Below are 15,188 nucleotides of genomic sequence, written 5' to 3'. Positions count from 1 at the left end.
TAATACTGATTCACATTTACATAATCCTTGATAATCCCTACTTCTGCCCACTGGCCTGTTGCCAAAGCTGAGGCCATAGGATCCGGGTGTCTGCATGTCCCCTGCACCTTGGAGTGTTCCTGTCCAGAGTTACCAGCCCCTGGCATTGCCAGTTCTCACTAAGCCCCTTCCAACATTCCTGCATCTCTCCAGGAACCCTGCAACTGCCTGGGCTCTCAGAAGACAATGGAAGATGGTTCCCCCAATCCTAGGCTTCTTTTTCATACTCTTCACATGCGCCCACAAAAAGGAAAACACTGTCCAGATCACTTCTTGAAATTTGCCACAGCAAAAGGGAACAAGACAGCAGAAAATCTCCTGAAAGGTGGTGACCTGGCAGGTTCCCCCTAGCTATGCGAAGTACAGATCCTGAACAAAGCCACCCTGTTCACAACAGCCAGATGGGTGGTTGGGGAGAATGTAGAATGCATAAACAATGCAAAGAAGAACAAATCCTATCCTGTGAGGGAAAGTGGATGAAACCAGAAAACAACTATGTTTGGTGAGATAAGCTGGATTCAGACAAATACTTTGTACTTTCCACATATGTGAATACTTGTGTGTATGATCTACATTGAGTGAACACGTGTGTAACGTTGTGTGCGTGTGTGATGTGTGTTTTGTGTGTGTAACCTGACAATAGAAAGCAGAAGGGAGGTGAGGAAATGAAATAGCGAGTCGGGGTTCAGGGGACAGGAGAGTGGGGTGAACACAGTCAAAGCGCATGGAATACTTCAGAGAAAAATTCTTTACGAGACCTGTCTCTTTACACGGTCAAGATACACTAACAAAAATCTAAGCAAAGAAGCCTGTACTATAGTGAATGAGGTGCCATCTTCATAATTCTTCCCTTTCATATAGAAGCTTCCTGCCGGACTTGGGTCTCTAAGATGCCCATGGCAGATGCTGTCTGCACCAGTCACCTGGCAAATGAATACAGCTGTGGCCATGCCTGTATGTACTGAGGGACAGGCAACAGGACTGTGTTTATAATAGACATGTCATAGTATAACATAATACCTACATCATACATATTGCATGTTGTATATCACATATAAAACACATGTGGGATACCTTTTTATTAGTTCTTTAGGGATTTTGTGCCATGTTTGGATCATATTTACCACTTTCCCAACCCTTCCCAGATCTACCTCTCCTCACCTACCCACTCAATTTTGTACAACCCCCCACCCCCTCGTTTTGAACCCATCAAGATCAATTTGTTACTCATGTACTTTCGGATAGGTGGGAGTTCAATGGAGAACAATTAAACTACCTGGGACCACACCCTTAAAGAAACCTAAAGAAAACAGTCTCTTCCTCTCCCTGTGGCTAACAGCGGCCAACAGCTCTGGCTGCCATGTCTGTCCATTCCATTGTAACCTACCTGGAGAGAAGAGAAAGAGGGAGTGCGAGAGGCTTGGCTGAGTTTTCAAATCCCCGCTCCAGCTCTCTTTTATGGAAAGAAAAAAGGAAAAAAAAATGCCTACAAAATTCTTTTCCCTTTGTCCCAAGCAATGACAATGCAGATGACACCCTCTGGCTGAAATGTGACTTGGGACCCACCTGATGTCCCTTGTGGTGTGGAGGTTTTGTGACCTTGCTGGCTTGGTGATTCCTGGCATCCTCCCAGCCCTGAGACTGCTTTATAGCCCTAAATAACCCTGCTCGTGCACCACCTGACACAGAGAGCATTTCCCAGGTGAATTGCCCATGCACAGATAATCAAATACATCTCTGTCTTGCTACCTGCAGTCAGGATGCCCTGCAAAGTTACCCAAATCACAGCACAGACCAAATTAAGGCCCAGAAGCAGGGGTGGCAGGGACAGCTCAGGCCCCGGGTCTCCAGGCCCACCAACACAGGCACAGTCTGTTCTTCCAGCCACGCTGGTTTTGAGAGACATGATATTGATTGGCAATCTTACTACCCAGGTGAGTGCCAAGGCAAAGCATCCAGGTGGAGCGGGGGTGGAGAAACGAGGAGATGAGCCAGCTTCCCCGTGACATGAAAAATTTTACTTACCCCAAACCTGTTCCCTGCACTAAAGGCAGAATAGAATTGAGAGCTGCCCACGGTCTACTCCACCCCTGAAGAGCAGGGGCTGCCTCTCCTCTCTCCTGACAGAGAATACGATCACAAATCGGGAGCCAGATGGCTGCTTTATGTTTCTTTTTCTTTCTTCTTCTTCTTCTTTTTTTTTCCTGCAATACTAAAGCCACCATAAAAAAGCAGAGTTGAACAGACAAAGCTAATAATATAATCATTCAAAACACCTGCAAACAGCGCAGATGGGCAATTTCTGTCTGCAGAGCCACCAGCGAAAGACGCCTCCCCATATGGGCAGTTCCAGAAGTCGCCTTGCCCAACTCTGTCCCTTACCTTAAGAAAACCTGCACACAACATATGCACGCTTTTTATAGTCAAGCTAGAGACCGAAGACTGATTATTTATGTCCTTCTGCCAGTCTTGGAGCCGTACAACCTGCAAGGGATCTGTCCACTCCATCTCCCCAGGTGCAGAGAGACCCAGAAGGAGGCCAAGGACCAGGGTGGTGTCAGGCCTCAACAATGCCTATTGTCCGAGAATGGCTTCACTCCCATCCCTATCGCCTCCCCGTATCCTTGAAATAAACAACCTTCAAAAGCCAACAGCCCTTTCTATTGGAAATACACACACACACACACACACACACACACACACACACAAACGTGAATTCATAGAGAAAAAGAAATCCTATCCCGAGCTGGCTTCCTTGTGAGCCTTGTGGGCTCCTTGCTTCACTCTTCCCAGCCACCTGCAATGCAACTCAATTCCAAAGAAGAAAGAAAGGGCCTGGGTGTCTTCTGAGGCAGGCAAGCCTTAGCTGCTGTGCAGGCTCAGCCCTGGGGATTCAGCCACTCCCTCACCTCCACCCCATTACAGAAAGGGACACAGAGTCTGGAAGAGGAAGGTTCCCAAGAAACCAGGGGCCCAGCTCATCTCGCTATGTGCACTTGTGCATTGGGAGCTTGCCATTCTGTCAGCCCCGCCCCCCCTTGTGGTTTCTGTGCCTCATAATGCCTGGTTCTCTACAGGTGGGTGCAGATGGATAGGTGGGTGGATGAGGACCAAAGGGAAATCTTAGCTGCTCACCATGGGACAACAGTTAAATGATGTCTGTCTCCAGACCAACGGGGAGACATGGTTCCTTGGTGTAAGCATCAAGGAAGGTCAAGATGGGTCAAACTGGGGACGTCCACTCCACCAGGAGAAGCATATCTGAATGACTTAAGATATGATACCCAAGGAGAAGAAGACCAGAGTCCAGTTGGGAAAACCAGTGAAGGCTATCCAGAAGGGGACTTTGTAGATTGGTGTCTCTAAATTTATGTGGAGTGACTCCCTTCTCTGTGTTGTCATGAGACCCTGGTGACATTACCTCCCTCAGATGGCATCGCCTTTTTGGAACCCACCCTTGACACTGCAAGCAAGGAGGACACTTCAGGGCAGAACTCAAGCACCCCTCATTTAGCATTTACGAGTATCTTCTCTTGGCCCTAGACAGGACTATCAAATCCTTTATATCAGGGAGGAGTTGGCATATTTGGGGACAGTCAGTGCTAGAGTAACCAAATCGACACAAGCTAAGATTGTGTGGAAAAAGAGCATTCATGATCTTACATAGAAAGCTAGAATACAGAGATGCTCATGCATGGCTAGTTTGTTGATTCAATAGTTTTATCAAAGACATACCTTCCTTTCCAAGGGCCAGCATTGTTGCCGAAGCCAGCTTTTCTCTCTAGACAGGGCTTCCAGGATGGGAGATATCTGTCGAAAACCTGGTTAGTGTCTTTGCTCTCAGTGGCGCTCAAAGCCTGCTCCCCCCCCCCCAAAAGTCTCTTTCTTTGTTCCTTCTTAAAACCTAGGAAATACTTCTGGAAGTTTCTCTGCCCAGTCCTGCCCTGCTATAAGCAGGCTCTTCTTATGTATGTATGGACAGCAGGGTGTCACCTGACTATTACCCAAACCAACACAGCAAGGATACATTTCCATTGTTCAGACCAAAGGAAAATGAATCTCCTGGGATTAGGATGGAGTCCAATTCTCCCTCAGTCTTAAGACTAAGCTTAGTGGAACAAAATCATGGGTTTGAAGATCTCCCGGGAGGTGCCGCAGTGTCTGCTGCATGGGCTCTAGGACCTGCCAGCTACCCACTGCCTCCCTCCTCACTGTGGTTGCCTGACTTCCCACCAGCCCGTACATTAAGGTGAAGGTGAGTGTCTATAGCATAAACTATTGTTTAGACATGAATAAAATACCTAAGAAAGATTAAAAGAGTTACGATTTGGCTCAGCTCGCGGCTTCAGAGGGCTCCATCCCAGTTACAGGATCCTTGGGAGGACCATCAAAGCTATGGAATGAGTGTGATGGTGGCTGTGTGTAGTAATAAGGGTGGCGGGGCTGCGTCCCCAGCACCCCGGCTGCCTGGCTAGCTTATGCCCGAAATAACAACACACAAACTGTATTCATTTAATCACTGCTTGGCCCATTTCTATCTAGCCTCTTCTAGGCTAATTCTCACATATTAATTTAGCCCATTTCTAATCATCTGTGTTGCGCCCCTAGGTGCGCTTACCGGGAAGATTCTAGCCTATGTCCATCCTGGGTCGGAGCTTCATAGTGTGCATCTGCCCAGGAGCCAGGAGCATGGTGTCTCTCTCAGGCATCTGCTCCCGAGAGGAGAGCTGTCGAGACTGAGCTCACTTCCTCTTCCTCCCAGCGTCCTGTTCTGCCTACTCCTCCCACCTATCTTCCAACTAATAAAATGGGCCAAGGCAGTTCCTTTATTAGCCAATGACCTTCCTCCATCAGCTGTGCCTCTTGTTGCACAAGATACAGTGTGAAAGGACACCCAGGAAAGGGCCAGGAACAGTAGCCCCCAAAAGACCTGCTCCCCATGAACTTCTTTCTCCAGACAGGCTAGACTTTCCAAGTCCCCATAATCACACAATACAGTACCACAAGCCAAGGATCAAATTCACAGCATATAACCAAAACAACTCATAATCCAAGTGTGGAAAAACACAGAATTATCAAGACAGGTCCTGTGCCTGATAAGCAGAATTTAAGAACCGCTGAAGACTAATGGTTAATTTTCTAAATGTTCTGGTGTGTGTGGGTATACATGGAAACCTGTACCATGTGCCAAATTGTTTTTCTGATCTTTTACAGGACCGGTTAGAAAGATACTGTCATTGAGAAAAAAAAATGTACGCATAGCCATTAAATGTTTGATGTGATGAGTTTTGACAAGTATAGCTAATATTCATACCCAGGAAAACTCAGGCTGCTCTCATTATTTTAGTCAGAAAAATCCTTTATGTATACCTCCCAGCCAATGGCCACTCACCCTCTCCTTGGGCAACTCTTGCTGTGATTTCTGTCATCATGGATTAGTTTTGCTTTTTCTAACATTAATTTAAATGGAGTCACATAATATTCATTAACTAATGCTAGCTTCCTTCATGTAAAGTAGCAATATTTGTTGAGAATTGTCAATATTGACTTGTCTCTTGGTAGCTTATTTGGAAATCATCAGATAATATGACATTATATGAATGTAGAAAATTAGTTTAACCATTTCAGTCTTGATGGGTATGAAGTTGCCCCCTGTTTGGGGCCAATGTAAGTACTCCTGCTAGAGACATTTTAGATCAGAATCCTTGTCTTTTAATATGTAAACAATTACCGTTCTGAGTTGAAGTCTTTTCGAGGTAGCTTACTGTTAGAGATTCTGCCGGCACTGTCTGAAGAGATAGTTTCTTGGCACCACACCCTACATCTAACATCCTTCGAGTGTTGACGCTAGTCATTCTACAGGCTACAGAATTAGATTTCATTTTGACATTTACTTCCATTTTTAACAATGATCACTATTATTGCAACTGTTTTTAGATGAGTATGTCTGTGTGACATGTCTATGTCTTTTGCCAGGTTGTCTTCTTTTAATTATTATGATTAATGATACTATAACTTGACATTTATATTGCATGCATGTTTAGTGTTAATCCCTAAAATGTTGTTGCTGATAAGGATGGTTGTAGAGATTCTTTATGTATTATGTATGCAACTCCATTGGCATCCATATGTTCATATAAATATATGATTATTTTTTCATTCAGGACTCAGTCTTCAGTGGTCATTTTGCTTCGAGAAAACATTCCCTTTTGTTACGTTTTTAAATTTAAAACTGTAAGCTTCCAAGTGTTTTCCACTGCCTACGTGAGAATAACTGGAAGTTTTATGTTTTTATCTGCACAAAACCTCTAGTAAAAGATGTGGTGGCGCACGCCTTTAATCCCAGGCAGAAGCAGGCGGATCTCTGTGAGTTCAAGGCCAACCTGGTCTACCTAGTGAGTTCCAGGACCGTCACAGTGACAGTGAGACCCTGTCTCAAAGAAACAAAAACTAGACTTGTGTCTGTTTTCCAGTCCTGAAACTGTGTGTCATCTTGTCCTGCCTTGTTCATTCTTGTCAGAGGCTTCTCTGTTTAGTTAGAGAAAGAAAGGAAGGAAAGAAGGAAGAAAGAAAATAGTGTGGGTGGGAGGTAGAGAGGGAGAGAGGGAAGATACACTTCGGTTTCTTTTTTGTTGTTGGTTCTTTGTTTTCTGCCTATCTTGTTATCTGTATTGCTTCCTTTTCTATATTCTTTGATTTACTCTCTTCATTTTTATCTTTCTCAATGTGGTGCTTAGCTCTTAATTTTTGGTTTTTTTCCTATGTCACAATTTTATGTGTGTACACATATATAACTTAGAAATACGAATTTTTATCTCTAATTATAGGATATTTTATTTAATTAAACCTTATTTTGTTACTGGTTTTTAAACAGATTGCCTTATAGTTAAAAAAAAATTGATCTTTCTGAGAATGAAGCCCAAGGCATGTTTTGAGATATCTTCTTGGGCTGATATGAGGTCATTTTGGTTCTCTTTCACATATGTTGACAGGCTTGTGCTTTCCAGAATGGTTGGCTGCGGGTCCTCTGTGTATTTGCCTGATGGGAAAGCATCAGTTGTAATTAAATAATTAAATCCTTACTGTTTTTCATTCCTTTGTCATCATTGAACATTGCACTCAGTATCAACCTCCTGTGAAACTCTTTTAATGCATTTATTTTGGGGGTAGTTGCTACGAAATTCTAGTTGTCTCACCAGAGAACCCCATGGCACCTCTGGCTCATGGGAAGTTAAGTTTGAGTACTTGTGGCGGTTTAAATGAACAGGTTCACGTACTTAGTCCCTGGTCTGTGGCGCTGTTTGAGGAGGTTATGGGAGCTTGGAAAATAGTCCTTATGGTTGGCTTTGGGGGTTGATAGCCTGGCTCCACTTTCAGTTCACTCTCTCTGCCTCTCACTGGTGATTAAAGCTGTGATCTCTCAGCTTGTTGCTTTAATCACTTGCTACCGTGCTTCCCCCATAAGGTTTGGTTCCCCAGTGGTTTGGGGGAGGATTCAGAGGTGTAACTTTTCTAGAGAAGATGATGCATCACTGGAGGTGGGTTTTGAGGCTTCAAAAGATCAGCGCCATTTTGAGTGCCAATAAAATTTTTAAGCTAAATTTGTAGTTTTATCTATCAATGTGATAGATAGATGGATGATGAGATAGATAGATAGATAGATAGATAGATAGATAGATAGATAGATAGATAGATCTCTGCTTCCTGTTTTATGGTGTGCTGTGTGATAGACAGATAGACAGACAGACAGATAGATGGATAGATAGCTCTCTGCTTCCTGTTTTATGGTGTGCTGTGTGAGCTTGCAGAAGCAGCTCCAGTCACCCGCTGCCTGCTACCTCCACTCTGCCATCATGGACTCAAACCCTCAGGAACTGTAAGCTCCAAATAAACTCTTCTACAAGTCACCTGGTTCATGGTTTTTTTTTTTTTTTATCACAGCAATAAAACTAAGACACCTACTGTAGGGCTTCTCCCTCTGGAACCACAAGCCAAGATTAGTGCTTTCTTCCCTAAGCTGCTCTCGGCCAGGGTTTCACCACAGCCACAAAGAGTGGCCAGTGCAAGCCCTGTCCGTGAAGTCAGGGCAGTAGGATCAGCTGGCTCATTACGAGACGAGAAGAGAGCCTCTGTGATGCATCATTGGGCTAGTCTTTACACGTGGCGTGACTTTAGATGTGTGTGCAGCCTTGGGATTGGCTGACAGCTTTCTGGCTGGTTCAGCAAGTGCTTTGTGCATAACAGGTGTGTGTGTGGGGGGGGGGGGTAAGGAAGACATGAGCTAATGAGTCCTAAAGACAGAGGAGTGTGCCCAGGTAGAAAACGCCTAAGTTGGAGATAACAAAGCCCTGGGATTTTTGTTTGTTTGTTTGTTTGTTTTGTTGTTTCAGGGTTTTTTTGTTTGTTTGTGACCATCTCAGCCCATGGCTCAGGCTGGCCTACAATTCATGATCTTCCTACCTCATCCTCCCCAGTTCAGAGATCACAAATCCATGCCGTCACATCTGGGAGGACCTAGTCACTAGTGTCACCCTTGCATGTGACAACAACATCCCAATTATCCTATAGAGTGGCCTACTCTCCCACCCTTGGCTCCTGTGATTAAGGTAAGGCTAATGTTATTTCTTCACTGCAGAATAGGCATGTGACCTTGGCCTGTAGCATTGGGCCACAGGCCCCTCTTTGTAATGGTTGGGGTAGGAAAGGTACGTGGTTTGAGACATACCTAGGGGACTCAGCCCTGGACTATTAGAACTCTTGGGAAAGCTGTTCTTTCATTGGGCTTTGTAGATTTGCAGCTTATGACTCCAGACTTGTCAGAGATGCCACAGCAGGTAATTCCGTCTGAGAAGAATAGAGCCATTTCAGAGGGAGTGGAATTGGGAAATGAGGGCCGCATCTTAGTGACCCTGGGACTCTGAAGGCTTCCCGTAAGCCAGTGATTCTCAGTCTTCCCAACGCTGGGACCCTTTAAAACAGCTCCTCGTGTTGTGGTGACCCCCAACTATACAATTGTTTCATTGTTACCTCATAACTTCATAATTTTCTGCTGTTATGAATGGTAATTTAAATATCTGATATTCAGGAGATCTGATATGTGACCCCTGTGGGGGTCATGACCCACAGAACTGCTGCCTTAAGTGTTCCAAATAAAAGTGAACCAACAGCTTGGCTTTTTTATTTCAATATGGATTTGGTTTGTGTTCACAAAGAGCCCTGACTTCACACACGCACACACACACACACACACACACACACACACACACTCGTAATACAAATGTGTGTAAATATTTATATGCACACACTTATATATAATGTGTTATATATATACATATATGTGTATATATATATATATACATATAAAACAATTTAACAATTAAAGAAAATGAGACCAGAAACTTGAGTGGGAGCAGGGATGGGGGCATGGGGAGAATTGAAGGGAAGGCAAGGGAATTAGGGGAATTACATAACTCTATTTTAATTTAATATACCTTTCATGTTCGCCTAATTAGAACACTTACTCCATTTTGTGGGAGTATTGTTTTATTCCAGAGTTACAAATAAAGCCAATTAAATTTTTGAACTAAATTTATAATTTTGTTTCCCAATGATGATGATGAAGATAGATAGATAGATGATAGATAGATAGGCAGATAGATAATCAAGTAGCTAATAGACTAATTCACAGATATCTATAGGTGCTCTTTCATGATTTTTAGTTAAATATTATATATATATATATATATATATATATATATATATAATAGACTTTCATTTTAAGATTTTTAGGTCAGAGGAAGATAGAGAAGGCTAGGCCTTTTGGTACATCCCAGGTTCTGGTGATCCCAGATCCTTGGGAGGCTGAGGCAGGAAAATCATAAGAACAAGGTTAGCCCGGACTGCAGAATGAGTTCAAATCCAGCCTGCATCACTTAGTGAGATTATGCTCAAAATAATGAGTATGGTAAAAGGGATGGGAATATAGCTTAGGGTAGAGAAACCACTTAGCATGCACGCATTTCTCCAGGACAAAAATAAATAAATAAAATACATAGGACTCTATCTGCTCACACGACTGCTCTAGCACATCACACTAAGTGTTCCAGCCAGGACATCCAGGTGGGGGAATGGGAGTGAGAACAGTGAATAAGTACAAATACCATGACTTGCAGATGGTGCTGTCATGTCTGTCTGAGCTCTTAAAGACCGCACACATGTACACATGCAGTCCCCACCGAAACGCAAACAAACACACACGAATAAATATAGTACTAAGTGGAGAAAAAGAATATGAAAGGAGAAAAAAATATTTGAAAAACATACATCTCATTTGGGACTTCCACACAGCATCTGCAAAGAACTCATGTCATAAAAAGGAACCAATTAAAAATTGAACAAAGGAAGTCAGCAGTTGTGACAGAAGATCTGAACAACTCAAACCAGCACAAGTTCGGCTTGGAGCTTGGAAACAGGGAGGTGGGCACAAAGCCCCTCCCTTAGAGGAGGAGCTGTGATGATTGACAGCTGCCGATAAAGAGAGTCAATTTTCTTTAAGGATGTGGTCTCTGAGAAAAAAACAAGAACGCAAACACTGGAGCTATGTTGCCCAGTAATGCCCCTAATAGTAGAGAATTACTTCAGGATCTTGCAATTCTACTCCCAGGTCAGTTCCCCAAACTCACAAATTTAGGCCAACACAAACACGTGTGCACAAATGTTATAGTGGCGGTATTTATGATAGCCATGGAGGGGAAACAGGAAATGCCCATCCCGTGGTGAGTGGGCACATAAAACCGAGCATGTCCAAAGAGTAAAATATTACAATTCAGTCATAAAAAGGAAGAAAGTGCTGACTGACACACACTACAATATAGCTAGGCCTTGGGGAGAACAAGAGGTGTTTTATGTCAGGAGAACACAATTAAAAAGACATCAGATATTATATAATGCACTTTATATGAGATGTACAGAATAAGCATTTATTTTAAAATAATTTTTTTAAGACAGAGTCTCACCTAGTAGCTGGGGCTGGCCTGGAGCTCACTATATAGACCAAGCTGACCTCTAATATCCCAGAGTTCCACCTCTTTCTGCTTCCCCAGTACTGGGATGAAGAGGGCCACCACCCTCAGCAGGTAAATAGCTTAAATAGGCAAACTGTATGTATCTAAGTTATCTCAATAAAAACTGAGGAAAATAACTTTTAGGACACACAAGTATATGTTTATATACACAACAGAAGTGTGATTGGCTGTGTCATCATTTCTATGTGGAGTGACATGTCACTAAATAGTCTTCTATAGCAGATACTGAACACTATATATAACACACATGCACACATATATATGTTCCTTTATCTGTCTAAGCAATCCGGGCCAAATATCATGTTGTTTCTAATTAGCTGTTAACAACACTATGTTGAACAGCTGAGCTAACTGGACCGTCAATATACATACTTCGACAGCCAGGACTACAAATCCTCAGCTCCTTCATCAATTCATTTCTCCATACTCTTGTCATAGCCATTGGTAAATGCTTAAAAGACAGTTTTGATTTTGTTTAGATTCTTCCTGATTTTGGATTGTACATATGTATGCTCTGCATTCCTCAAGGCTGAATCTGCACAGTAACAAAAAGAATTAAAATTGGGTCTATGATAAAAGATAACTCCCTGATTCTCCTTGTCAGTCATCTGCTTGACTGGCCTAATCTGCTATTGATTTTGGCTAGAACATCCCAGAAGATTCTTGTCAGCACATGGGATATAGCTTAGCTGATGTCTGACGAGTGTCACCCATATGGACTGTCTAGTCATAAATCAGGTATGGATTTCAAAGTCTTTCCCACTGTCTAGGCATCTTCAATCTTGTGTGTGTTTGTGTTTGAGACAGGGCCTCGTAGCTATGACTGACCTGGTGTACTCATCATGAACACCCAGCTAGCCTCAAACTCAAAGAGCTTGGCCTGCCTCTGCTTTCCAAACTCTGAAATTAAAAGGGTGTACCATCATAACAGGCTACATTTTTAAAATCTCAGAACAAGTCTGCATGAACTTTCCTGCACGTAGAGTGTGTTCTCATACACTCTTTAGCTTCCGAATCCCAAGGGACTGTGACTCAATCTTTGACTAATAATCTGCCCAGTCAGCAAACAATATGGAAATTCATATGCCAGAATGAACAAACGTGGAATGCAGCTTAGTGTTCTGAACTGTACCTGTGGGCAGAAATGGGAACTAGTGAGAACGTTGGTGAAATCCCTGTAAAACTTGGAAGCATTTATACATGGACCATGGTTACAAGATGCAAACATCAGGTGTGACTGTGGGGAGGGTGAATGAGAGTTCTTTTGCTGACATTTCTGTACATTAGAAAGTAGTACAAATTTTTTAAAGTTTGAACTTAATTAACCCAAAGAAAATGGTATGTTGACATCTTACTCATCATTGGTTTTCCTTTACCCATTCATTGGATAAAAACTAAGGGGTAGACGAATCAATGAAACACTCCAGGCCACTACTTTTCGGCCTTTCTCTGCCTCATCCTACCAAGATGTATTCCTAGCAGTGACATGGGTTACCCTGGCCTAACTTCATAACACCCTGTAACTCTACTCTGACCCCTGGAAAGTCTGGGAAGAGGGAGCCTTGGAGGCTTTATATAGATGCCTGAGCATGGGATAGACAAGATGGCTCCACAGGTAAAGGCACTTGCTACCAAGCCTGATGACTTGAGTTCAAGCCCAAAGACCTCCCATGATGGAAGGAAGAAGAAAATTGACTCCTGTGAGTTCTACACGGACCACACACACACACACACACACACACACACACACACACACTTGAAATAAATGCATATAATAAATTTGCTGACCCCTGAGTTAATTTAATTCTACCCAATCACATGGATGTGAAAAACGAGTTTCTACAACCAATGAAGCTGTGTACATTTTCCCCCTTCATCTTTATTTTTAAGTGTCCTGAGAGTGGCATTAGTTGTGTTCACATTGCTGCAACGAAAATGCCTGGCAGCAACGGTTGAGCTGGGAGAGGCTGATGCTGGCTTATGACTTCGGAGGGATATCAGGCCATCACCACGGGGAAGACAAGGGAGCCCGCTCTACCACAAGCTGAGGGTCAAGTGCTCAAAATATGAGCCAGTGGGGACATCTCAAGTTCAAACAGGAAGACTATGGTCTACCACCGGTGTGCAGTGTTTCCAGCCTGGGGTTTGGCAAGGTGTAGGGAACCCCGGGAGAAGGGACAGTGTTCCTCTTTGCTTTCTGCCCTTTCTGCCCAGGCAGACCCATCCTACCACCTCTTGGTTATCTAATGAGGCCACAGAGAACGCCGTGGAGAGTCTGTTTGATAATTGAGATTACAGTTTCTAACCGTGTTTACTAAATGACAGAAAAGATGGTCTTAGCAACTCTTCAGAGGCTTCCTGCCAGGCAGTTGTGCTAGCCTCAAGTACCCTGCCCTCTCAGGATCCTGCACTTCTACAAAAAAGCAACAATCATCGGCATAATTATGAAATGGAAACGACTCTCTCTTCTGACTGTGTACCCTGTTTTCCTCCGAGCAAGGGCTCTGCTTTCATCTGGTACATAAAAGAGCAATGGCTCTCTGTTGAAGGAAGACACATGGACTCTCTAATTAACATTAAAATGCTGTCTCTCATCATTAGCTTCATTCACACTGGAGGTGTCATCTCTCCAGAAAGAAGCACACAGGCAATGACCTAGTCTCACAGTTTTCATTTTTTAAAATATAAAGGAAAATTAAAGAAGTCCCAAGAAGCCTGATGTAATCCCCACTTGCAGAATGCCATGGTGCCTGGGGGTGACCTCCCCATACCAACGCCAAGAATTTTTTAAAAAATTACATTTATTTGTTTGTTTGTTTTATTCTCTTTGCTTCTGTGTCTCAGTTAGGGTGTCTATTGCTGTGAAGAGAAACCATGACCATGGCAACTCTTATAAAGGAAAATGCTTAGTTGTAGTGGCTTCTAGTTCAGAGGTTTAGTCCATTATCATCACGGTAGGAAGCACAACACCGTGCAGGCAGTTGTGGTGTTGGAGCTGAGAGCTCCTACATCTTCATAGGCAGGCAAAAGGATGTTAAGTGAAACACTGGGTGGTATCCTGAGCATAGGAAACCTCAAAACCCACCCCCACAGAGATATACTTCCTCCAACAAAAGCACACCCATTCCAACAAAGCCACACCTCCCTCCGGGGGCCATTTTCTTTCAATCCACCATAATGAATGCTTTGCTTGTATGTATTTCTGTACATCATGTGCAGGTCAGAAGATGGTTTTGAATCACCATGTGGGTTCTGGAAGCTGAATCCAGGCCCTCTTGAATGCTCTAATCACTGATCCATCGCTCCAGACCACCCCCCAAGTGAGTTCTGACACCAAAAGCTCCAACATGAACATGTCTGTCAACATCTCTGTGTGTTTTTCTACTTTTGACTATTGCCAGGAGGATTTGGATACACCATAGTGTGTCTAGGACCATTCCATGAAGCTTTCAAACTCAATCCAGTGGAGAAGACTTCGAGGAGCTCATTGAGATGCAGGCATAGGAAAGCTCATATTCAGTTTTGGGGTAGACTCTAGGTAGTCCCAGGATGAACAGACTCTACCCTCCAGCTGGGATATCTCAGAGACACAGAGAGGTCTAAAGGAGTCTGGGATGGATTCTTAGAAAGAGTAAGAAGACATTTGATATTTAAGGACTTTCTGGGGACAGATGGCACTTCCACATCCATGATTACTTGGTTTCTATTGACAAAGTAACATTCATGTTTTCTTTATAAGTCCTCTAATGAAGGTGTTCTATTGATGACAAAAGTCAATGATGTTCTCTTTTTTGTTTGTTTGTTTTATTGCAACATGATGTCACGTAGCCTGGGCTAACCTGAAGTTTCCTGGGCAACAGAATCTGGCCTCCAATCCTGGACTCTTCCTGCCTCTTTCTCCCAAGTGCCGAGGCTACAGGCATGCCTCACATCTGGCTGTCGTGGAATTGCATTTACATCTCCTTTGGACTCGTGTTATGATAAGAAACCTGTTGGGATCACCAATTGTTGTGATGTCTCCTGAGAAAGCTCTCGGCTCCCACCAGAAGATGGTACAACAGATTT

Source organism: Microtus oregoni, unplaced genomic scaffold, assembly GCF_018167655.1.
Source record: "Microtus oregoni isolate MIOR12 unplaced genomic scaffold, Mior012 000102F_ref0000329, whole genome shotgun sequence".
Lineage (NCBI taxonomy): Eukaryota > Metazoa > Chordata > Mammalia > Rodentia > Cricetidae > Microtus > Microtus oregoni.
The sequence above is the reverse complement of the archived record's forward strand: the minus strand, read 5'-3'. Positions refer to the sequence as shown.